The 27,007-nt window shown below is 35.0% G+C and overlaps 1 pseudogene; it reads right to left on the bottom strand.

The window, feature by feature from the left end:
- Positions 1-6,863: 6,863 nt before the first annotated feature.
- LOC116748618 lies at positions 6,864-8,431 on the bottom strand (annotated as a pseudogene).
- Positions 8,432-27,007: the final 18,576 nt, after the last annotated feature.

The following is a 27,007-nucleotide window of genomic DNA, read 5'->3' as shown; positions in this document are numbered from 1 at the left end:
TGGGTCTTTGTTTATTCATTTTGGCATCTGTTTTTCAGTTGGTGTCTTTAGAACATTCTTATTTGATACAGAGGATTAATGTCTATCATATTTGTGTTTGTTTTCTACTCATTGTATTTTTTGTTGTTTCTCCCTTCCCCCTTTTTTTTTGCCTTTTCTGGTTTTAACTGTGTATTTTATATGATTCCATTTCTCTCCTCCCTTAGCATATATATCATTTATATCTCTTTTTAAAAAATGTTTAGTAGTTGTTCTAGGGTTCAAAATGTATATTTCAAAACAATCTAAGTTCACCTTTGAATAAACACTATACTGCTACACATATCACTACTGTACTGCTATACATGTAGTGCATGTACCTTGCAATAGAGTATTCCCATTCTTCCCTCCTATCCTTTGTGGCATTTATTCATTTCACTTATCCATAAACCATAATCACCCAACACATGTATACTATTATTACTTTAACGAAGTGTTATCTTTTAGAACATTTAAAAATAAGAAAAAGCTATTTTATTTTATCTTTACTTATTCCTTCTCTCGTGCTCTTGCTTTATTTAGATCCGGTGTCAGATCAATGGAATTTTCTTTCTCCCTGAAGAACTTCTTTTAAAATATCTTTCAAGGCAGGTCTGCAGGACAGATCTGTTTTAATTCATATGAGGAAGTCTATTTCTCTTTTACTTCTGAAGGATAATTTCCTGGAGATAAAATTCTAGTTAGTTTTTTCCTTTTACTTTCAACACATTAAATATTTAACTCCCCTCATTGCTTGCATATTTTGTGTAGGAATTCCACTATAATTCTCATCCTTGTTCCTCTCTAAGTAAGGTGTCACACATCTAAGTAAGGTGTCACACATCCTCTCCTGGCTTTTAAGATTATCTCTTTGTATCTGGTTTTCTGTATTTAAAAATAATATGCCAACGTATGGATTTTCTTTGCAGAGGAGGTATTTATCCTGTTTGATATTCCCTGATCTTCCTTGATGGGTGGTTTGTTGTCCGTTGTCAATTTTGGAAAGCTCTTGGCCAATATTTCTTTAAATATTTCTTCTGCTCCATTCTCTATACTTCTTATACTCCACTTATAGGTATGTTACATCTTTGGACATTGTTAAGCAATTCTTGGATGTTCTTTTTTCTTTTGTTGTTGTTTTTAAAATCATTCTTTTTTCTTCTCTTTGTATTTCAGTCTATAGAGTTTCTACTGATCTTTCTTATTCATCACTGATTCTTTTTGGCCATGTTGAGTCTACCAATGAATTCATTAAAGTCATTCTTCATCTCTATTACTGTTTATTTGATTTCTAGCATTGATTTTTTTCAATTATTTCATAGCTTGAGTATTACCTTTTGATTCTTTCATAGCTTTTCATCTTTCTGTTTACACTACCTACCTGTTCATATATGTCTTCTCTTTGCATTAGATCCCTTACCATGTTAACCATCATTATTTTTAATTTCTTCTCTCACAATCCCAATATCTATTTAATATCTGAATATGGTTCTGATGCTTGTTTTATCTTTTCAGACTGTGCTTTTCCTTGACTTTTGGCATGTTTTTGAATTTTTTGTTGACAGTTGGATAAGGTTTATCAGGTAATAGAATGAAGTACATAAATCTTTAGTATGAACTTATGATAATTTGGCTAGTACTTGGGTTGTGTTATTTAATTGTTAATATGTCTAATGTTTATTTTAGCTTTAGTTACAAGAAGCTTCAACTTATTTCTCTAGTGTGCTTTGGTTTTGTCTTCTTTTTTGGCTTTGGGGATTTCCTATATGCTGCTCTTGGAGAGAGTCTGTGTCTTGTAACTCTTTCATCTGTAATCCATTGTAATGAAACTGGAGGCCTGTTGGAGTGGTGGTAAATTGTTAGTTAGTAGGAGCATTCTATAAACTTCAGATTTAGTATTCATCTTTTAATGGCCATGCATCACAGGACTGTGGCTTTCACAAGTGCTTCTGTTCCTTATCCTCACACCCTACTCCTTTCTCTAACTGCAGAGTTCTCAATCTATTTTTTCAAAGTCCTATCCCCTAATGAGAATTTTGTTGTTTTGTTTTTTCTCCTCCAGGAAGATGGGAGATGATGGAACAAGGAGAAATCAACTTGCCCCAGTAGAATGTGCTTCCAGAATTGCAATCTGGTGAAGTTCTTTCCCTTGGAGTATAGGTCACTGTCATTGATAACGTGCTGCTCATCTTTCACAATGATTACATTTTCCTTTCCTCTTCCAGTGCCATGAAGGGATCTTTCTCAAATCCTCACTATGAGAATCTGGTGAAATTCTCAGAGAGAAAATTCACACAAGATAGGGCTCCCGCTAAAATAGCCTCCCCTCACTCCATCCCACAAGACTGAGGCCTCTTGATGTTTCTCATTCTCACACTGACCTTCACTGAATAATTTCTTGTCCTCCCAAGTCAGCCTCTTGGTGGCGCCAGATGAGTTCTAGTAGATATCATAAATATTTCTCCATGAAAATATTCATCATAGTAAAGACAAATTGGTTACTATCTCAAAGCAACTGGGAGACTTTAATAATACATCTGAGGCTATTTTTATCATCACCTGTCAACAACATAATCCTGGAAAACCTGTAAAGGTGGGACATTGTCAGGAAGCAAATCTTCAAGGGCTATTTGAGCAACCTGAAATGGCTTTTATCCAATTTCCCTTCACGATGGGATTTGAGTATGTTTTAGTTACTTTATGTCTATTTTCAGAATAGATTGAAGAACTCTTTTGCTAAAAAGTCACTGCCCTAACAAGTCACTAAAATGCTGCTTGACCTTATGTTCCAACCTGGGGCATTCCAACATTTATATAATGTGTCCAATGTACACACTTTATGGAAACCATTATAAAAGAACTCTATAAGATGTTATCTCTTACTCAAAAACCACACTGTCCTTACCACTCACAATCTTCTTGAAAGGTTGAAAACCTCAATGGCATCCTTAAATTAAAATTAGTAAAATTTTGAAAACCCTTTAATTTCTTTGGCTAAAGGTACTCCAATTAGCCCTAATGGCCATATAGTCCTCTCACTCACAGACACATCAATTTACCCTCTATGAATTGGTAACTGAGATGTCTATGCATTTAGAGATTTTTCTCTTTTATACTAGCCTATGCTCTGCTACATGCAGTCAAGGCAAAATATTGCAAGGGACTTAAGTACTATAGCCTGCCCTATCACCATCAAGTTAAGATTGCCTTTCTTCTTCAGATCTTGAACAAGGAGCTTTCATGTGTTGGAAAAGACATCAGAGAAAAAGCTGGTCTTGAACCTTGTTGAAATCAATGTTATCAGGTTCTATTAACAACAAATAAAAAATTTCAGGAAGTCAATGCTTAGGTTTACCTTTCACAACTAAAGAAGCAATGTAGAATTGTACACAGTTGGATAATACTCCAATAGGGGACCTCAAAGTGAAGATTCACAGATATCCTAAAGAAGCAGCTCATCTTCCTAAGAACAAAGCTGACCCAAGACCTCCAGAACAAGCAGATGATGTCAGATAGTGGACTGCTTTCACTCAAGATGTCAAACCTAAGTCTGTTTGACACCTGAGTCCTGTTTTGTTTCTTACTTTCTCATTTATAATCATTCTTCTTATTTTCAATAGATTCCTCATTGTTGTTCACCTATAAGGCCCTTTTTCTACTTTCTTTCCTCTTTATTATACTTTTTAGATCAAAACATAGACATTTTAAATAATGTATAGCATGGAAAATATAAAATGGGATAAAAATGTATAGCATGGAAATTTTTTTAAAAATACACATTCTAAGACAATTCTTAGATTATCCCAAATGTAGTTATTGCCCTCAATTTTACCTACTATTGACTATACCATGTATCACCAGACCCTCATGATAAACATTTGTGGCCAGTTCTGCTTTCATCAAGTGACACTTCAGGGAATTACAACTGGATAGTGTTTTTACTTGCAACTATATGAACAAGTGACCATAAACAAATGAACCTGTGACTTTGCTAGTGCCACTCCATCCCAGAAAGAAAAAAAAGCATTACAAATCTATTGATCACATGACAGGTAATTCTAAATTTGAATTCAACAATCTTCACAGAGCAATAGGCCAAGTACTTGCCACCTGAAAGAGACTAATAGAGATCCAAATTTGTAACCTAGCTAACGTAAGGCTTTGATTCTGACTTTGTGTTGTGGACAACTCCTTTGTTTCTCTGCATCTTTGAGTTCCCCTAGCAGGTACTACTTTATTTGTAGCCAGGGTTTCAGGTCTTGTTTGCCTCAGACAAATAACTCATGAAATTTAGGAATAACATTTAAAGATTTTTCTATACACAGAGACCCTAATTCTATAAGAACTAAGTCTGGAAATTCTGACCCAGGCACAATATCCAAAAAAAGGCCACTCTTGATTATTCAAACATTTTACTCATACAAATTACTGATTCATTTTTTAATATGAAAAATCAGAGCAGTGTCCCCACTGGTGCTAATCTTACACATAGACGAAAGTGAAGGAAACTTATCAATAACTCTGATAGAAGTTATTAAAGATATTACTTCTGCCCTAGGTGGAATATAGGTCAGTCTGAACTCATTGGCATGACTAGTGAAATTGCTCTCAATTTCTTGTTGGTAAATTATAATGATGTCTGTGCCATTGCTAATACTTCTTGCTATATTTGGATGAATGAAACAAGCAAAGTAGAATAGGCTACATATTATTGCCTTAAGGAAGAAGCTACTTGAATGTCTAAGTTTTCTCCTTGTGGTCTATGAGACTTGTTCTTTGGCCTGAGTTCAGAAGGTTGGGCTCCTGGTTCCAAGCATCTTAAATGAAGTATTAATTATTGTTACTTTGTGTTAATTTTAGTAGTCAGTATGCTGCTCCACTACATTATATCCCTGATCTTATATGCTTCTATGCAGCTGCTCTTTTGTCAGATGATTACCATGATAGTACAACAAAAATGCCAAGAATTGTTTTTCATACAGTTGCATAAGGACACAACTGAACAATCCTAAAGCAGTGAAGACCTGGATCTAGCCTTTACTCAGCTGGTCAACTTCTTGCAAGGGACAGCATGATCAGAATGAGGACTGAGAGACAACAGATATACAAACAATGGCCAAACCATATATGACAATTAGAACTCTTACCTACAACCTCTGAAGGAACTAACCCATGAAGACAAACCACTACCTGTGCAGACATTGACCCCGAATGGTCAAAGACATTTGGCTTCCTGGTTGTTTTCTCCTGTTTCCAACTAAGGACCAACCAGTGAAAGTCAAGTTAACACAAAAGATTATGGTTTGAGAAGTTTAGGGGAGAAGTGGACCATACTTAATACAAAATGATTTTGCAGCAAGAGTGAAGGAGAAGCAACTCATTCCTAATACATAAGAATGAAAGTCCAAGTAGCAGGAAGTAGGTAACTTACAATTAATGTATTTTATTAAATAAATCATTTACACATTGCTTCTTATTCATTTCAATTTGCCTTGGCGCTACTTGCTTGCAATAACAGCTGTGACTAAAGCTTCCTATACACATCTCAGCAATAATACTCTTTCCAGTCTAGGTATTTCATTTTGTTTTGTTTTTGCTTTTGGCATAATTTCTTTCTCATTTAAATAAATTCAACTTCTCAAGACACAAGTCATTCAGCTTTAAGTGTTAGCCTCCACTTTTTCCTCAAGCTGAGCAAAAGGCAAAGTCTTGCATAGTATGGCTGCCTGCCCTATTCCACTCCCCAGTAAAGAAGAGGTCAAGGGCTAGGAGGCAGCTTTTTTCATAAGGCTGCCCTTTCTGTAACATCCATATCCAGCAAAATGTAGCCAAGCAATTTTTGCTTACTGAATATGAGTGTATTTCAGGAAATATGCTGCCAATTGGTTCTGAAAACCTAGAATTGTTGTCATAAAATATTATAAGCCCCAGTTATTACTAAATATGGAAGATCATATATCCATTACTATTTTGAAAGCTGTTAGTGCTGTGTTGGTGAGGTTGCTATCCCCCACTGAGTGGGCATCAGGAGAATAAGGGGATGGGGGCACACTGGGTCAGTATCATGGCTTTGGTATTTGTCTTGGTCTCAGTAAGATTTCACTATGTAACTGTACAGTCTCAAGGTTACTCACAGCTTGAATCTAAGAAGCTAAAATCTAGGACTGTCCTCTTTGAGTGAAGTACTAAGGGTTTTGGACTCTGGAGAGAAGTGTGAGATAATTGCTCAAGTCCATGCTCATTGGTCAATGCCATGGGTTTGGAAGGGCTATGGCTACCCAACTTGGCTGGTCTAGGTTGGGGCTGTGTCAGTGGGTGTTTGTGAGGTTGTAAAGGACAGGCTCTGGAAGTACCCCCAGGGCCCAGAGAGCTGGAGACAGTGGAGGGCTAGCCTAGAGCCTGCCCTGTATGTTGACTGCAAGGAGGATTTGGTGAGAGACTGGTTAGATGCTAAGATATTCTTGGACAACTCTGGCCCCCAGGGTAGCCAGAAGGTGGTTTTCCTGGTTTTAGGTGTGCTGGAAGGATTTTTAAGTGCTGGAAGGATTTTTAACAGCTCAGAGCAAAGTATGAGTGCTAAGATCAGAGGAACTGTGAGCTGTACCAAAGCTGATGGGACCTGGCAGCTGCCTGAGACTGGCTTTGGCTAATAGTTATCTGACTCCAGTTCCTCAGCCCCTGTTCCAATGTGTCTATAAAGTAAGGGCAGTCTTATCCCCTTCACTGCTTTCAACCGTAGAGCTTTGGGAGGGTGCTCTGGGCCCACTGAAGCCAAGGTGATGTAATCTGCAGATGGGAGAGGCAGGTAGAAAGCAGGGGATATATGCTTTCTTTAGATTGCTACCCTAGAAGTCCATAAGCTTCATATTTAAGTTCTCCTTCTTAGCCAATTCTCCTTCCATCTCCACCAAACTGGCAGGCCACTTCTTCTGCAGGGTCCCCGAGTTTGTCATTTCCAGTGTGGGAAGAGTGATGGAATTTGTGTGGAGATGTACAAATGCTCCGATACATTACATTTTACCTTTATAGTGAAGAACCAGTTGTCATACTGAATGATTTGTTCAATCACCATAACCACGTGAATGGATGTGGCTACAGCCATTTCAGCAAGCATTCCTTCATTTTTGGCCCATAACAAGTTAGGCACAAATATGATTGCAGTGCATTTTGTTAATGCTCCTGGTATAAGCAAGCTCTGAAAGGAACTTAATTAAATACCTAAAGTTAACGAAATTTTGTGGTGACAACTTTGGACCTGTTCTCCATAAATCTTGAAGTTTTTTTGTCTTAATCCCACACACTTGCAACTTGTGTCCATTATTCACACAGATTAAAAGTCATCAAAATTTAAGGCAATTTCCATAATTAGGACTTTAAATCAACAGCTTACAGAATTGGGGGTCTGAATAGAACTCATCTAGGTTAGAGGTAGAGCAGTCTAAAACAGCTCTGTTTCTTTAACTTGGAGGCCCCAATATCAATTTAAAAATGCCCTTCTCTATGTGGTTCTCTAGGAGGAGCAATGACACAGGTCTCAACCAGAACCACCTCTATTCTTTCAAAGGAGTCCCCAAAGCTGGTTTTCCACACACCTACCTTGATGGGCTCACATTCCAGGGAGGGCCCTTCCTAAGACTGCTAAAGCTTTTTGATGGTAATCTGCTTGGGCTTCTAATAATGAAACAAAGAATTTGTTATACTGCCCTTCTTTGGCCATACAGTTGCTCATGTCTGCTTGCAAATTGATCTTTGCAGTGTTCTACTTGATTTCCAGCTTCAACCATCTCTTAAAGTATCTATTTTTTATGGAAGCCCCTGAAAGTTGACTTCTGAAGTTTTGTGAGCTTAGTTCCGCCTAGCTCTAACCAAATCCCATTTTATTGAGCTATTTCCTCTGTTTCTCTATATTTAGGGATCTCCACTTCTGTTTATGTCATGCAGAAAGTCCACAATCTTTTCTTCAACAAAGAAAAGCACTCCATCATGCTGAGAGAGTTTAGAGCTAATCGATTCTCAGCATCCCCACATGTGTCCAGCATCTTCCCCAAGAGAAATTCTTCTAGCTGAGCTGATGCATTTTGAATATTTTGAGTTTTGAAAGGGTTTTCTGTACCTCCTGGCATCGGTGCCACACTGGCCCTGGAAGCACACCATCAGGCTCTTGTGGGGATGGTGGTACATTGACTGAACAATGTCCATGCACAGCTTGAATTGTAACAGATCTTCACAGAGGACTTCTGTTTTCTCAGCTCTAGCCACAGTTTGGTTGACCAGCTGCTTCATGAAGTTGAACTTCTTCACTGTTGCAGTGGTGGCCAGGCCTTAGGGACTTGGGCCTGAAAGGGCAGGGCAGCAGCATCAGTGGTTCTCCAGGCTCACCTTTGGCCATGTCTTGTGTCACTCGCGGTGACATAGCCCTACTTTCTTTTTTATGTTTCTGTTTCTGCTATCTTACCTCAGGTTGCTCTCTTATAGGATCTCCAGGTTGAATTTGGCTAAATCGTCATGTCAGTTGCACAAAATTCGTGGAAGCCTGGTCCTTCTATCAGATGAAATGTGGAAGTGTGGAAACATATGGAATGTATATGATACTACTTTATTTTGAAATTGATTGCATAATGCAAATATAAACACTTAATATTCATACAGTTTGAATCTTTGTGGGAGAAATTCTTCTTTGCAGGATGTATTGTTCTTTCTTGTAAGAAATAATTATACTGCCACTTAATTGCCATTTCTGAAAAAAAATTAATTTTAACTTGGTTGTTGCTGAAGTGTGACCTTGAAAGTGACTTGTCTCTTTAACAAAGGAAATGGTGAAATATGTACTACCAAATACAATTTACTCTGCCTTCTTTTAAAGTTGCTTCTGAAAATACCCCATACATACTGTTTACATAAGCATCATATTAAAATGGAAGTTAAGGGAGTTTGTGTCTTCTATGTACTCTATCCAATATTGAAAACCAAACAGTTTTCAGTTAATACTGTCTCTTAATTGCTCTAATGTTGCCACCAATGTCAATACTTTCTGCATAAAACAAAGAGTGCTTCTTAGTGTTAGTTTCAGTCCTTACATGATAAAGAGTTTGAATAGTCAGTATGCAGTGTAGTATTAATACACTTTAGACACACTGAATTTAGAAGGCAATGATATGGCTGCAAATTTGCAAGAAGATTCAGAGTTTGTTTATATTTTGCAAGTTCAGCATTGCTGAATAATCAATGTTACTGAAAGACAGTTTATCAGTCAGAATCCTTCAAGAATGAGGAATGGACAGTTAAATTGGTAAAGTCTGCATAAAAAAAGAGTAAATTATTAATCTACACACCAAAGAAGAAAGGCATCCTGAAAAATATTTTCTAAGTAAAATTTTTACTGGTTCTCTCACCAGTCATCCTAACTATCAATTCACAGACCACATACTAATAACATAGATTTTTTATTGAAAAAGAAGTCAATAGCTGCATTATTTGTCACTTCCTACCTACACATCTGACATAATTCCATAGAGTATTTTCTTTCAGTTAACTATTTTTCCTGAACAAATTTTGGCTTCAATTTTCCTACAGTCAAATCGGTTCAAAAGTTCAATGTCATTTTGTTAAAACCACAGGCAATTTTGATGAATTTTATCACAGATAAGATAAACAACTATTGTCCCTATGTCAGTTCTTCTAAGGAAAAAAAATGTATTACAGTTGTGTAAATAATGATTTGTGTTTGTCAAGAAGCATAAATCAGTCAGAGTTTTATGAAGAAAAGTGATAATCATCCTTAATATAAAGGAGCTATTGTTTGAGAACAAAGTGCATATACTCATGTTTGAATTTGATCAAATCTCTAATAGGGAATGTATGAGGAAAATTTCAAAGGTGTACGGAGATATTCAAGTATGTTTAACTTTTATAAAATCAGAATCATGTAGTTGAATCTCATTATATTGGGCAACTCCAGATAGAATGTTTCAACTCTGCTCTGCTTTGGTATGATATGAGCATCATTGACAGACATTCTGTAACATATTGCTATGATTTTTGTAATGTAAGAATGTTTATAATAGCCATAATAATATAATTATAATATAATACCCATCTTACATTACTATTTTCTCTGTTAGATGTTACTAGGTTTCACAATGTTTTTCATGGTTTGTGAATTCACTGTACTACACTTGGCTATTAGCTGCTATATAGCTGTGACTGAAAGTGGAGCTCTTCCATCAAAAGTGCAGAACCTCAGTGCACACACAATGTGTACAAGACTCACTCAACTTAGTTTACTTTTGTTTTTCTTGTTCTCTTGGTTTGAATCATTTCAGCTAGAACTATTGTGTAATAAATCATGTATTTAGAATGAGACAAGGAATAAATGAAAACAATACTGTCAAAAACACTAGAGCTGGTAGTTTACATAACCATAGAGAAAAATTACAGGAACTGCTTAAGCAGTTTTCATTATAGACCCAGGTTTTATGTTGATGTTTTAAAATGTCAGTTATTTTTACCTTGAGACATCTTGAATGGAAGGTAGCTTGTATCTTGTTGCTACTTTTCCACTAGGGCAGTGTATTTTATTTTTAAGTACTTATTTATTCCTTCTATTAGATTCAGTGGTTTTTCTTTTATTAGTCTGCCATGGGCATTAAACACAACTACGTATCATGTTTTAATAATGGTTATTTGCCATCGCCATCATCTTCATGATGAATATAATTATGACTTCATCATCTGAAATATCACCACTAGAGCAATTACAAAATATAAAATGTTGCCAGTGGATGAATTGAAGATTTCCATATATTCTTTTTGCATTTATTTATCACAACAACTCTAGGTATTAAATTTGGCTTATTTAAAAAATGTGACTGAGCAACGAATGTTAAGTAGCCATCTGATTCTAAAACATCATATAAGGAATACAGATCCTAGTTAAAGAGATGCTAGAAACCAGTTTTATGACAGTGTATCTGTTTTCCATATTGAAAGTACACACATACTCTTAAGAAAAGACTCAATGTTCCATGGTAGCTATCCTTTATTTTACCATCTATAGTATTTTCACCTAACCACCCCTTATATTCCTACTTTATCCTATGTGCTCTTCTTTAGCCAAAATATTTTAATATTTGGTTGGCTTTAGAAATATAATAATCAAAATAAAAGTTATAAATGAGTTTGAAGTGAACTAGGAGTAGAAGGAAACTTTCTTAACCCAAAAGGTCATTTATAAGTTCTACAGTTAACAACATAGTTTATCTTCTTGTTGGTGAAAACATGAATGCTTTTCCCATAAGGCTGAGAGTAAGGTAAGGATTTGTACTTTCAACCTTTTTTCTTGAGATCCTAGAAAGTTCTGCAATGGAAAAAATGAAATAAAATGTATACGGTTTACAGAAGAAGGAATAAAACAGTTTTATTCACAGTAAAGATAATGTTCTACATATAAAAGCCTAAAAACTATAAAAATTACTAGAATTAATTTGATAAGTTCACTTTTTATAATAACATTTTCTAAAATTCAATTGTGTTTCTGTATACTATCAACAAACAGCTATAAAATGAAACTAAAATGAAAATATCATTTACAAAAGAGCTGAAGAACATAAAACATGCATGGATGAATGTAACAAAACATATATAAGACCTCTACAATAATACCTAAAGAACTTTGGTGACAGAAGTCAAAGAAGACTTAAACAAATTGAGATTTATACAATGCTTATGGATTCAAAGACTCAATACTTTTATATCAATTATCCCAGAAATTATTATTAGAATTAACAAATTCTAACAAATTTCTGAAAAACATTGTTTTTGGAATTTGATGAAATTATTCTAAAATTCATGTAGAAATTCAGAAGATCTAAAATAGCCAAAATAATTTTGAAGAAATAGTTTAAACATTTTGAGAAATCATACAACTTTATTTCATAATCAAGACATATTGTGGTACTGACATAGAAATAGATTATTAGATCAATTGAACCAAATTAAGTGTCCAGAAACAAATATGTATTTATAAGGCCAATGGATTTTTAAAAATGTACCAAATCCACTTAATGGCAAAAGAAAGCCTTCAAGAAATTGTTCTGGTACAATGAGCTATTCATATGTGAAGTAAATGAACCACTATCTCATACCATACACAATTTGAGATTGATACTTGACCTTAGTAAGAAAGCTAAAAGTACACACCTTCTACAAGAACACACAATATCTCTACAATCTTGGCATAGTCAAGATTTCTTAGAGAGGACCCAGTAAGCCTTGACAATAAAGATCTTTATTTAGAAAAAAATGTTCGGCTTCCCTAGTGGCACAGTGGTTGAGAATCGGCCTGCCAATGCAGGGGACACGGGTTTGAGCCCTGGTCTGGGAAGATCCCACATGCCGCGGAACAACTAGGCCTGTGAGCCACAAGTACTGAGCCTGCGCGTTTGGAGCCTGTGCTCCGCAACAAGAGAGGCCGCGATAGTGAGAGGCCCGCGAACCGCGATGAAGAGTGGCCCCTGCTCGCCGCAACTAGAGAAAGCCCTTGCACAGAAATGAAGACCCAACACAGCCAAAAATAAATAAATAAAATACTGAATACATAACTACTTAAAAAAAAAAAGATGTTAAGCAACAGACATAGGTATGAAAATTAACAGGAAGCCACAGAGTGGGAGAAAATAAATGTTATACATATGTGTTTGGCAAAAGACTTGTTTCCAGAATACATGAAGACTTCCCACAAATCAATAATGAGCAAATAAAATCAGCAAAATAATAAAGACTTCAAAAAGGAAGGTATACACTTACCCATAAGTTAATAAAGAAGCAATCAGCATCATCAGTTACGAAGGGAGTGGAAATTCAAATACAGCACTGTGGGTGAGGAGTTCAGCTCCTGTTCAAAAACCTATGTATGATTTTTAAGGCCTGACCATGGGCAACTATAGAGGCTTTACCTGGCAGGCCTCTTGGGGGAACCTGCCCTCCCCACACCAGAATTGGTGCACAGCCAGTGCATTGCAGTCTCTGAATAGAGTTTCAGTCAAGGACTCAGGCTCTCTCTGGCTGGCCATGCTCTTACTAAGATCTGCATTTCTAACCCAGGCACTTACTCCAAAGACTGTATGAATAGGATCATCAGAATGATTGTGTCCTGTTTCAGACGATGTATTAGGCTTAATTCACTTAAAGACAATTGATTTTACTACTATTTTCAGTAAAACCTTCATTTAGTCAACAGGTAATTATTAGATTCATCCTGTTGCCCTGCACTGTATAATGCTTATGATATCCTGAAAAAGACAATCATTAAAAAGGTTTATCAAACGTGCTGAGTTTCATGACAAAAAAAAGCAAGTGGATTCATTTGCAAGAATATTTTCTTAAGCAAAATATAAATACATCCTGAACAATTCTCTGTTTTTGGATGAATAACTGAAATATCCAGAATAATTTTTAAAAATTGTACACTCTTTAGTGCTGTGTCATACTTAATAGTTTGTATTCCTTTTTAAAATAATAGATATCAAATGCAATATCATTATTAACTATTATTATAATTGTTACAACAATTATAGAAAATATTTAAAGAGCACTTATTATGTACCTGACATTGTTTAAGTACTTTATATGGATAAACTCTTTTATTTTTCAAAAATCATTCTGTGAGACAGGTGCTAATGCTGTCACCATTGTAGCAATTTTAGTGTCTATCTATAAGTTACCAGAGTATTCAAGCTTGCAAAATAAATGTTGACTCTTAATAAGATGATAATAATTAAATTTGTACATTTTTAATAAATTCATGATTTTAGGAAGATATGAAGAGATTTTGAAAAATGCTTATTTGACCAATTTTTCTAGGAATTTTGGCAATACTACATGTAATTAGACTGTGAAGTAACAAAGGCAAAAACTTCACTATGGTTGAAGTTGTAATTCTTTATTGAGATTTTTATTTTGTTAAAGAGAAAAATATGACTTAGGACCAAAATTTTTAGAGGAATTGTGCTTTTTATTTCAGCATATTTCAGGAAAAGATGGAAACTCTAATTTGAAAAGATACATGCACCCCTATGTAAATAGCAGCACTATTTACAATAGCTAAGACATGGAAGCAATGTGAATGTCCATCAACAAAGGAATGGGCTCAGCCATAAAAAGATGTCATTTGCAGCAACATGGTTAGACCTAGAGATCATCATACTAGGTGAAGTAATTAGCCAGACAGAGAAAGACAAATATCATATGATATCACTTATATGTGGAATCTTAAAAAATGATGCAAATTAACTTATTTATAAAACAGAAATAGACTCACAGACATAGAAAACAAACTTATGGTTACCAAAGGGGAAGGGAGGGGGAATAAATTAGGAGTTTGGGATTAACAGCTACACACTACTATGTATAAAATAGATAAACAACAAGGTCCTACTGTATAGGACAGGGAAATATATTCAATATCTTGTAATAACCTATAATGGAAGAGAATCTGAAAAATAGATATATACATGTATAACTGAATCACTTTGCTGTACACCTGAAACATTGTAAATCAACTATACTTCAATTAAAAAAAAGTAATTGTGCTTTTTATACCCTTGTTTACCTAGATGGGTCACTTTCTCTAAGCACAAATTATGACATCTTTTATCTTCTTTATTCGCTCCACAATAGACTGACATACTTAGTTGTTAAATCTGGAAAAAAATCACTGAACTTAATCTACAGAGCTGATTCTTCATCTTTGCAATTTCTTGTTCAGTACTGGGAGGCCTGCCCTAATTACAGCTGCCTGTAACTGGGTGGGTAAATCAGCTTATTTCTGGAGTTCCGTATTAGAACTGCTACTTCATCTAACCTAAGATTTAGTGTGAATAACATTGACTATATTGATCTCCTTCTACCATTCCTTTGTATTTAAAAAAATTTTTTCAGACCCTTATGTAAAAGAGATGTTATTCATTAGATACAATTGAAGAACCTAAGGTACACATTAGTTTTACACCATTATCTTCTTTGAAATCCATTTACCAAATAACTATTAAATTATTTATACTGTTGTATCTCTGATGCAGTTGAAGTTAAATTATTAAGATTATCTTAGTGTAGACCAATGTGCATTCCGATCATGTTACTTTACATCTAAGAATGATGTCAGTTGATTTTATGATATGAAAAATTGAGGGGTAAATTAAGTACAAAATCTTAACTTTTATCTGAGGGCTTCACATTTGAATGGATAATAAATTTACAGCCAAGTTCTGAAATTTAAGCATTTGAATTCAGGCATGAACACAAAAATGATGGGCAAGTCCCAATACCTTACAAATTACAATAACGATTTGAAGTTTCCATGAGTAGGCTGGGGAAATAAGTTATGCACTGACTGACTTTCACAGGAAACCCTTATAAATTGGACACTGATTGAAGATATTTCTTCTCCTAAAATGGTTAAAAAGCTGCTTTTATAAAAATTCAATTAGCACTCTTACTTAATGATGCTAGTATATATGTCATTTATGAAATCTTCTTCGGGAATATTCTCATCTTAAGGTAGATCAAATTCACTCTTAATAAGATCTCAATTAAGATTTATTAGAAATTTCTTGTGATGAAGCAAATTAAGGATTTGTTGATATAAGCAAATGATTTATATGTTGATTTACTTTGCACAGCACATAGCTGCTTTCAGCAGTATGGTTATTTAAAGAGCTAAATTGCTCTGCAGGGTGTAGATGGAGCCAGGCAATGAATGGCTCCAATCAAGCCACCCACATTCTGGCGGGATGTCTGTGACTGTGGCATCATAGATGCCATTACCCAAAATGTGCTGCTAATTGTAATTTCCATTCTGAATCCAGAATTTAAATTGTTTTTGTCTGGTAAAGTCTTAGAGCAGTGTTAAATCTCTATAATTTAACTACATCAAGGAATCTCTTTATTCACATTAAAAGAGTATCACAAGACAGCTGACTATACTATATACATATGCACACACACAAACACAGACATCAAACATTGGGATTCAGACATATTTCTTGCTACAACTGGGAGACTTGAGACTTAGGTCCTTTTGTATGAAAACTGAGTATATACATCATTCTGCGGGAAGAATCCAGGAACAATAGGCTTAACCCAATGTGAACCTTTACTCATTATCGGAAGTAATAATTTGTCATAGATCATATTGTCTGTCACACCAGTTGTTTCCAGGGTCAGGGCCTAGGACAAGAGAGTGCTATAGGTAATTCATGAAGAACTGGGACACGCCCTACTTTGGGAATCCTGTAATAAAACTGAAGCCAAAGGTAAAGAGGTACTGATTCCATCCCCTCACACTGCTCTTTAATGGTCTGTGAGCAGCAGTCTGAGTGGGAACTGTGCTACACAGAAGAGTGGGAAAGTGATCATGCAGAACGGAGAAAAGATTAGAGGACACAACGTGGCCTTGTCAAGTGCAGCAGAGTCTGGCTACACTGAGGTACCCAGTGAAGAAGTGACACTGGCTTTCTTTGCTGATATAGAATTACAACCACACATAGTAGGAAAAGTTGTCATAATAGGAATTATCAAGGCCTACTCATAGAGGACACATACACAAACGCTTGTAAAGCACCCTCTACTAAGTCCTGGAAATGCTTTGAGAGGACTTCTACAGGAGCCAAGATCCTCATTCTGCAGGTGGAGGTTCCAGCTGATGGAAATTTCCCATTTCTTTCTATGTGAGATAAAGTCAAAGAGACTTTGTAATGCATATAAACACTATGTAGTTTATTAATAATTAATGGAAATGGAGAAAAATAAACCAGAAAATATGCAAACCTTATTTTTATTTCTTGTAACTAGGACAATGTCTATATATGACTTTATATATGTAAATTAATTATTTTTGAGGGGGTTAATAAAATTATGTTCCTGTTTATCCCTATTTATCTTCTCTTTTATTTCTTATTTTTTGGATGCATGCTCATTTCCAGTTACCTGAGGCTACCTGAAGTGAGATTAGCACACATGCAACACAAATGTGACAGTGCAAGCTTTGAAATGAGACAAACCTCTATTTGAATTCAAATTTCATCAATTTGAACTATTATCACCATATATAGAGTAATTATCACCAGTAATCATCATTCATGATTTCCCTATCTTAATTATATTATATATATATATTAAAATAAGTAACTCACATGTTGTTTGTGAGAATTAAATGAAATAATGTACATAGAGTACTTTTAACAACGACTGACATATATCGACTTCTTGATGAATATTAGTCTTACCCCTTATGCACCTTAGAATTTGCTGTGAACTAGTTTTCTGGCTTGTTGCAATTAGAGTCAACCAAAATCCACATATATATATTTCAAACCTATTTCACATTCTGGAGCTCATCTTGCCAGTTAAAGGTTTAATAAAAGGAACTTTATGCTCAAATCTCAATGACTCAGCATTAAAATTTCCCTCATTCAATTCCCAATTTTAACTTCCATCTTATCGTCAATAAGTGAGTATTTGTTTCTTTTGATTCCTGTGTCTCATCTCACAATTGAGTTTTGGGGTTTCTGCTTTGCCTCAGATGTTTTTGATTATTGTGATGATTGGTATCACCCATTCATTAACGATGCCCCTATATAAACTTTCACAAAATCCTGCAGCAATCCAAGTAAATTTAATATTATTTTCAACTCCATTTCACAGAAGAGAGAATTGATATACAGAAATGCTAAGTAACGTCTTTGAGGTCATCAGGCTGTATGTGGCAATATGGGATTGTTAACCTTGGCTCTCTGGCTTCAGTGCTTCTACTTTTAATCACTATGCTATGTCATTTCTCATAAAATACTTAGCATAGTCCCTATCACTTAAGGTACTCTAAATGAATGTAGCCACTCTTTTCCCCATTTCATGTTTACTAGTCAAGTTATTTTGATGCTCTCCATAGTCTTTCTAGGGTTGCTAATCTACATTTGACCCTATGATTACCTTACCTGATTTGACTTCCAGTCTTCACTAGATGACAGACCCCTCACTACTGCTTTGGACTTTGGATTATCATCTCTTCCCAAATTATTATTTCCGGATTATTTGGCTATCTATTGGAGATTTGATTCTAGTTTGTTTCTTTTCCATGTAAACCAAGAACTAGTTGTGTCTTTTCAAGTCATCCGTAAGGCTGGTTTTACTCTTGGTGTAAAAGTCTTCTCTTAACCTATACAAAGCAGTTATTTCTTCTGTACTTAGGATCACAACCATTCTTTCTTTTCTAGGACCCAGCTACTGGAATTATTGTTGGAAGGCAGCCTTCAGCTGCTCCTACCTATAACGACTGCCTCAGTTCTAGACATCCTTGCCTCAAGATACACTGATTTCCAGGCCAGCTCACATCTAATAACTGATCTGTGCAAGAATATGATGACCTAGCCATCTTAGCCTAATTTGGGACGATTATGAAAGGCCTATACCTATAGAATTCCTAGTGAAATTGCTTGAGGCTATTATTGGGTCTGTATCTCAGCTGATGTCTCCTTCTGCACAATTCATCTTCTTTCCACAGGTGTCTATCCCATGGGTAGTCCTTAATAAACATCCTACCTTCTAAGTTTCATCTTAGAGGCTCCTTAATGGGGCAACCCATTGTACAACATAATCAATTCATTACCTTATGTCTTTCCTGAGACTTTGAGCTTTATAGGTTTCTTCTAGTAGTATTTACATACATTCAAGTCAATTTTATATTCCAATAACAACAATGATAAAAACCCCTCTCAACTTCATACCATGATAATCTCTCTTAATTTTGGCGAGACATAGTATAATGCTTGAGTGGTTGTCCACATTAACTATCTGCATTATTTATTTTAATCTCACTGCCTTCTTAATGCATTGCCATATGTTTGCAAACATGTCATTTCACAAAAACTGCTTTTGTCAAGATTCACAATTCTTCTAAATCCTATATACACTTTTCCATTTACTATGTTTGAATTAGACTCTTAAGTAAAAATTTTCTCCCTCAAAAACCATGTATTTTTTAGCTTCAGGAATACCCCTCATTCGATTTCCACTCTAATTCTCTAGCTATCAATTTTCTGTCCTTTTTGGGGTTCCCCTTTAATGATTCTGATCACTATTTACAATGTGGAGTGTCCCCACACACCAAGCAATTCTCAGACACCAGCTGCTTATGCCACAATTGAAATCAATTCTGACACTATCTATCTGGAAATATCATCAGATCCCACAAGTTAAGGTCTCAGTCCTACAAGATTGCCCACCTCTTCTACTTCAGATGCCAATCATAAGTCCAGATTGTCAATGTCACCTGTGCTACCTGACTGGATACAGACCAGAAGTTCCAATGATCTCCTCCTCAGGTTTCATTAATTTGCTACAGCAGTTCACAGAACTCAAAGAAACATTTTACTTACTAGATTGTTGGTTATAATAAAAGGAACAGTCAGATGCAAGAGACACATAGGGAAAAGCATGTGGAAAAGGCATGAAACTGTCATGATCTCTTTAGGTATACTCCTCACCTTAAACCTCTCTCTACATGTTTACTAACCTGAAAGTTTTCCAAACCCTATCCTTTAGGGTCTTTGTGGAAGCATCATCACATAAGCACGATTGATTGATTAAATCATTGGCTATTGATGACTGAACTCAATCTCCACTCCCTCTTTCCTCCCAAGAGGTCAGAGGTGGGACTGAAAGTTTCAACCCTCTAATCACAAGGTTGGCTCCCCTGGCAAATAGTCCACATCTTTAGGCTTCCTGGGGGCTTTCCAAAGGTTGCCTCATTAACATAACAAAAGACATTTTAAAGCTCTCATCACCTAGGAGATTCCAAAGGTTATCTGTGCTTTTTACCAGAAACAGGGATGAAAACAAATATATGTTTCTTACTATAAATCACAGTATCACACTCTTCTTCTTCCCAACATTTATTGTTGTTACTATTTCTTGTCCCATGCTGTCCTTGCCTTAATTCTCATTATTTATATTATTTTTGAATCATCTATTTATCTAACTTCAAAAGACTATGTGGATACTATTGTTGACCTTAAACAAACAGACTGCCAGGTATTTCTCCAACAAAGATGGGTTTGATGAAATAAAATTCAGGTTGGATTGGGAGTTTGGGACTAGCAGATGAAAACTATTATATATAGAATGGATTAACAAGGTCCTATTGTATAGCACAGGGAACTATATTCAATATCCTATAATAAACCATAGTGGAAAAAATATGAAAAAGAATAATAAAAAAATAAAATTCATATTCTATAGTAAGACAAGAAGAATTTAAGCATACATTTTTTCTTTGCCCATTTGGGCTTCCTCCCTCCCCTTTAATGTGTATTGTGCATCTGCAGTAACCAGACCTCCTTAGGAGATAACCTTCCTTCTTAATCTTGTAAGAGACCAGGATAACCCATTACTTGCTCTGTATGTATAGGTATGGATCGTGTAAATTGTCAGTAATATGTCATTGGACCTATAACCTTTTTTCTCAAAACCTTATATAACTGTGCTTTGACCTCTAATGGACGGAACAATCCTCATAGCTTTCTGAAAGACTCTCTCAGTGTTATAATCCTCAGGTTGGCCTGAATAAAATTTTCCATTTCTTTCATAGACTGTTGATTAATTTTTTTCATTGGCAGATTTATTTGGGATCAGCAGAGAACTGCAGTTCAGGGTCTGCAACCATGGTTAGTCATGTACAAGTGCCCACACTGCAAGGGAAGGAGAACGTTTTTATGGAGGGGAAGAGAAATTTGGGAGGGGTATAGTAAACAAAGAGTCCACGGCTTCATTGGCTGAATCCTTGCCAGGAAAGAAGAGGCATCTTGCTTCTTCTTGTTGAACTCTGCTATCTTTGCAGAGCATGAAAGCTTCCCCTTCTGACCTCCTGACTCTATGTAATTGAGGTTTTTGCTTTTTAAGTTTTTACATTATATTTCACAGGAAAAAATACTTGCTGAATTAAAACATAATAAACAAGCTTAAACCTTATGGGGAATTAAAAAAAACAGAATTTGGGGAAATTATTTTCCAAAGATATAATGGCATAAAATTTTCTAGGAATGACAGAAGACAAGTCTTCCATATAATACTCACAGGTCAATATAGTATTTTGAAAATCCTAAATTACAAAAAAGAAAAAATAAATCTTAAAATCATAGAAGATAAAAAAGGAAATTGCAAAGCACTTCCAAAAGCTAAGACTTACACTGACAGTCTATTTCACATCATCCACATACATGCAAGAACTCAGTGGTATAACATATTCAAATTGCCATGGGGTGGGGAGCAAACAACTGCCAATCTAAGCTATGCCTGAAGAATGGGGATGAAGAATCTCAGACAAGTAAAATATTATTAGAATATGTCTTCTTTCTTGTGCCTGAAATATTCTGAACTATTGGATGTGTTGGTATATAATTTATATCAAATTTATAAAGTTATTAGTCATAATTTTTCAAATATTATTTTCAGTTTCTCCACCATGTCTTCTCTGGGGATTCCTATTACACATATATTAGACTGCTTCAAGTATTCTGGCAGTCAATTGAAGCTCTATTAGTCTTTTTTTTTTTTTTCCTTTTTGTGTTTCATTTTGAATAGCTTCTAGCTGTGTCTTATCTGCCATTAACATCATCTGGTGTATTTTTCATCACATTCATTATAGTTTTTATCTCCACAACTCAATTTGGTTCATATTTTATCTTCTATGTCTCTAATTATCTTTTTGAGTATATGAATTATAATAGTTATGTGAAATATTTCAAATCCTTGTCTGCTAATTATAACATCTGTGTTAATTCTTGGACTGTTTTAATTGATTTTTCTGAGTTTTCTACTCATTATGGGTTATATTTTCCTACTTCTTTGGTAGTCTGGTAATTTTATATTGTATTGGAGACAGTTTTGGTTTTTTTACTTTGTTGCATGCTGGATATTTTTATAATCCTATAAAATATTCTTGAGTTTGGGCTTCCCTGGTGGCACAGTGGTTGAGAGTCTGCCTGCCGATGCAGGGGACGCAGGTTCGTGCCCTGGTCCGGGAAAATCCCACATGCTGCGGAGCGGCTGGGCCCGTAAGCCATGGCTGCTGAGCCTGCGCGTCCGGAGCCTGTGCTCCGCAACGGGAGAGGCCACAACAGTGAGAGGCCCGTGTACCACAAAAAAAATAATAAAATAAAAAAATAAAATTAAAATATTTTTGAGTTTGTTCTAGGGTGCATTTAATATATTGGGTTGGCCAAAGAGTTCATTTGTTAAGGAATACGTTGTTCAATAAATGTCTTGTTGAAAATGAAATATGTGCCTTTTATTTTTATTTAAAACTGAATGAACTTTTTGGCCAACTCAATACTAAGAAAAGAGGTAGATCCTTTCAAGCCTTGCTTTTAAGATTTGCTAGGCAGGACAAAATCAGTGTTTCGCTTAGAGCTTATTATTCTTTACACCTAAGGCAAGACTCTTCTGAGTACTATAACAAGTGCTCAGTAATTTATGAAATTTTCCAGTACAATCCTTTGGGAACAGGTATTATTCTCAGCCCTGTGTGAGTGCCAGATATTGTTACTTTTAATTCTTTCAGGTAGTTCTTTCCTCAATATTAAAACGTTTTCTTGAGGCCATGTGCTGATCAATACCCTGTTGAATATTTGAGGGGGACCCTCTGCAGATCTCCACAGTTCTCTGTCTGTGAAGCTCTTTCCTCTTTGATACATCATCCACAAATTCTAGCTGTCTTTATCTCCTGGAATCTCAATTCCATTTTCTTAATTAGGAAGTAGGTTTTCTCTGCCCTCCCTCACTACTGCCACCTGGAAACTTAATGCAGTAAGCTTAGGCAATTATAAGATTCACCTTGTTTGTGTCTTGTCTCACAGGGATCACTGTTCTTCATTGCCTGATGTTCAGTATCTTAAAAACTGTTGTTTCAGATATTTTGTCTGATATTCAGTTATTTCAGGAAAGAGGTTACATTTGTTCCATATTATTTAAAATTGGCTGGCAATGGAAGTCCTGGATAACATATAAGTTATATGTTGCTGGTTCTTCCTACATTGATTTACTAGGTGGTATTGTTTGAATAATTTCCATTAAGATCATGTGCTATTTGTCCTACTGGGAAAGTCTGTCTAGAGTCAGAAAATGTGAGTAAACCAATACTTTATATAAATTGTATGTATATGATATAATTATATTTGTGGTTAGAGGAATGGGATGTAAAAATCATCAGTAAGAAAAAAGTTATGCATAAAGCTTGATAATTTATCTTGTAAAATATTAAACTGAACTTCAAAATATTTGTTTATTGAGAAAAAACTCACTATGTTTTCACATGTTTAGCTAGGGTCTTTGGCTGTGAAAATACATATCTATATCTATGTATAGATATCACTGTATACATATTTCATTACATTTGTAATTCATTATATACATATAAGTTTTCTTGTAGACAGAATGGACTGATTAAATTTTAATTAATATCAAAGAGTATCTGAGCTATTTAAACAAATTACTTTTCAGACTATTGTCTAAGATTCAGAAGGATTTAAACAATTTCTACTGTAAACAATTTTCCCTGTAGCTTTTTTTTAATTTAATGATAAATCAGATTTACTATAATAAATAAGATCACTGTATGCTTCATACTGAGAAATCTAAAATCTAAAAATTGAAAGGTGAATATTTCAGGGCTCTAAAATAAGTAAAAATCAGTAAAAACTGTACTGCAGATTTATTATTTCTAAATCTCTTTCATGAGCCTCTGTGTCTCCTGATGTTCCTGTGATATCATTCTTGATGTCCAGGCCTAGACTCTTTCATTGAAAAGTATAATATCTGTTATAAAACCTACTATGTTGATTTTTATACATACTTTTAACACAGTATTGTTTAGGTTCTTATGTTTTCAATTAAAGATACTACCTTGCTAACTTTATCAAATTTATTTCTTGCATTCTTTTTCAGAACAAGTACTGATAAATTATACATCTACTAATCTGTCACAGAAGATTTTATTCTCCTCATATTTTGATATGTACCAGATTTTAAATGCTACTTGATATCACATGCTATTATTATAAACAGATGTCTTATATTACATATTATATTATATTGAGTATGAAGGACACTCCTAGAAGTCATTCAAATGAAATTTTCGCTCTCTCTCTGGGCCATAGATGGTGATTCTCATTATTTAGAAGTCTCACTGTATATCATTCTCTCCAATCCCTGACTTTCTTATTCCAGTTACATATGATTATACATCAGGAAAAACTATATTAAAAAGAGATAATCACTTACAATAGTAACTATGGCATTTATGTCACAAATTTTTTTTTTTTTTTTTTTTTTTGGTACGCGGGCCTCTCACTGTTGTGGCCTCTCTTATTGCGCAGCACAGGCTCTGGACGCGCAGGCTCAGCGGCCATGGCTCACGGGCCCAGCCGCTCCGCAGCACGTGTGATCCTCCTGGACCGGGGCACGAACCTGTGTCCCCTGCATCGGCAGGCGGACCCTCAACCACTGCGCCACCAGGGAAGCCCCACAAATGTTTTTATGTAGGGAAAAACTGATGATTAAATACCCTCTTGAAGAAATATTAACAAAGTTAAAATTGATAACGTTTATCTCTTTACTGTTTCCTTTCATATTTATCCTTAGACTTCCATGAAACAGTATTATATTGAGATTATAGGCAGTGGTGACATGGCCATGACAGGTGAGATAGGTGTCTCATAGAAAACTAGTCTTTTGAACCACTGTAGTGTGTAAAAGGGCCTTTTGTGGAAATATTTGATGTCTTTGCTATTGCTTTTGTTTTGGGAAAGTAAATCTATTAAAAACTTAATCAGCCAAAATGAGATACCACCACAGACCATCAGATGGCCACTATAAAACAACAAAAAATAACAAGTGTTGGCAAGGATGTGGAGAAACTTTAATCCATGTGCATTGCTGTTGAGAATATAAGAAAGTATATCCACTGTAGAAAATAGTGTGGTGCTTCTGAAAATAATTAGAATTATCATATGATTCAGCAATTCCACTTCTTGTTATATGCCCCAAAGAATTGAAAGCAGAGACTCAAATAGATATTTATATACCATTGTTCATAGCAGCATTGTTCACCAAAGCCAAAAGATGGGAACAATTCACGAATCTATCAATAGACGAATGCATAAACAAACTGTGGTATATACACACAATGGAATAATGTTTAACTTTAAAAAATGAGTAAAATTCTGCTCCATTCTACAATATGAATGATTTTGAAGAAATTATGCTAAATGAAATAAGCTAGTCACAAAAGGACAAATATTGTACAATTGCACTTATATATGGTACCTAAAATAATCAAATTCATAGAGACAGAGGTAGAGTGGTGGTTACCAGGGGCTGGGGAGAGGGAAGAATGGGTTAGTATTTAATGGGTACAGAGCTTCAGTTTGGGTTAATGAAAGGGTTTTGGAGACAGTGGTGATGATTGCACAACATTGTGAGGTACTTAGTGCAACTGGACTGTATAATTAAAAATAGTCATATGGTAAATTTTGTGTTATGTATATTCTACAACATTAAAAAAAAGACTTTACAGGACTATCCACATTCTGTCACAGTTGTAATAATTAGCTATTATCATCTACAAACTCCAGGGATTATATAATATTTCCTTTAGAGTGTAAATTTCAAAACCTTATTAACAGGAACTATTTAAGGAGAGCACATGAGCCTTTAGCTGAGCAACACATGCATTGAAATGAGGTCTGTGTTACTGAATAGCCAGAGAAGAGTGACATAATAAATTACTTTTCACACCAAATAAAAAAGAAATCATTGACTGGCCTTTACCAAGATTCCTGTAACTAGGCTTCCATTACCAAAATGCTTATGGCAACTGGACATATAAGAATTTATATATATATATATATATATATATATATATATGTGTGTGTATATATATAATAAATATATAATATAAAAGTATATAAACATATAATTTTCTTCTAAAAATAGTGCTAATAATGATATACAAGTTTATTATATTAGGGTATTTCCATTTTTTAACTTGTTAAAAATGACTTGTTAGTCATATTGGAGTATACAGGGCCAGATAAAATGTCACAACTTTTCTTTGGAAACGTTTTGCGGTTGTGTGTTTCTAGAGCTGTTGATTTACAAACATTGCCAGGGTTGAACAGTTCTAGTATATCTTTGCTGAGGCACAGCAGAGCCAACTACTATCTTTTAGTAGGAAAATATATGGACCTTTAATCCCTCTTTATCTAAGTAATAAAGAGGATCAGTTCAGCCAAGTGTAGAATTTTACTCAAAGAAGAGTTAACACTGGGATATGTAGAAACATGGTACAAAATGGTTGCAAGGGGAGACAATGTTATCAAATGATGGGAATGTCATCTGGATATACTTTACAGATGAAATAACTTTCCTAGGACACTTAAGCATTTTAATTATATTTAGGCATATAGAGATGGTAAACAATTATTTACAGACTCTAGTAAACTCAAATAGGTTTAAGGACATTGTAGGGAATCTAGTTAGAAAATTATATTATGTAGCCATTTCCTGAAGAAAAAAATAGGTGAAAGCAGCACAGACAGTAATCAGCTGTCTTCTAGTACACAATATTCCTTTGTGAAGAACTGACTTCCATTCTTTACAACTCCATGAATTTTCTTTCAAAAATCGAAACCCGCTCAATTTGTTTCTCTGGCAGAAATCTTATATAGGTCCCTACTGCCTATAGAAGATTTCTACATTTCTTAGAATGGCAGATCAGGAAGTTCTTTAATGATTTGTACTTAGGAAAATCTAGCCTCCTTCCCTCTCTTCTTGATCCTCTCTTTCCACCTCCTTTGCTTTTGTCTATATGATATCAAACTTGTTACCCTAAATATCATACTTTCTTCCAAAACTCTACATCATTTCACATATTTCTCCT

Source organism: Phocoena sinus, chromosome 2 (assembly GCF_008692025.1).
Source record: "Phocoena sinus isolate mPhoSin1 chromosome 2, mPhoSin1.pri, whole genome shotgun sequence".
Taxonomy (NCBI): domain Eukaryota; kingdom Metazoa; phylum Chordata; class Mammalia; order Artiodactyla; family Phocoenidae; genus Phocoena; species Phocoena sinus.
This window is presented reverse-complemented; position numbering and strand designations above follow the sequence as displayed.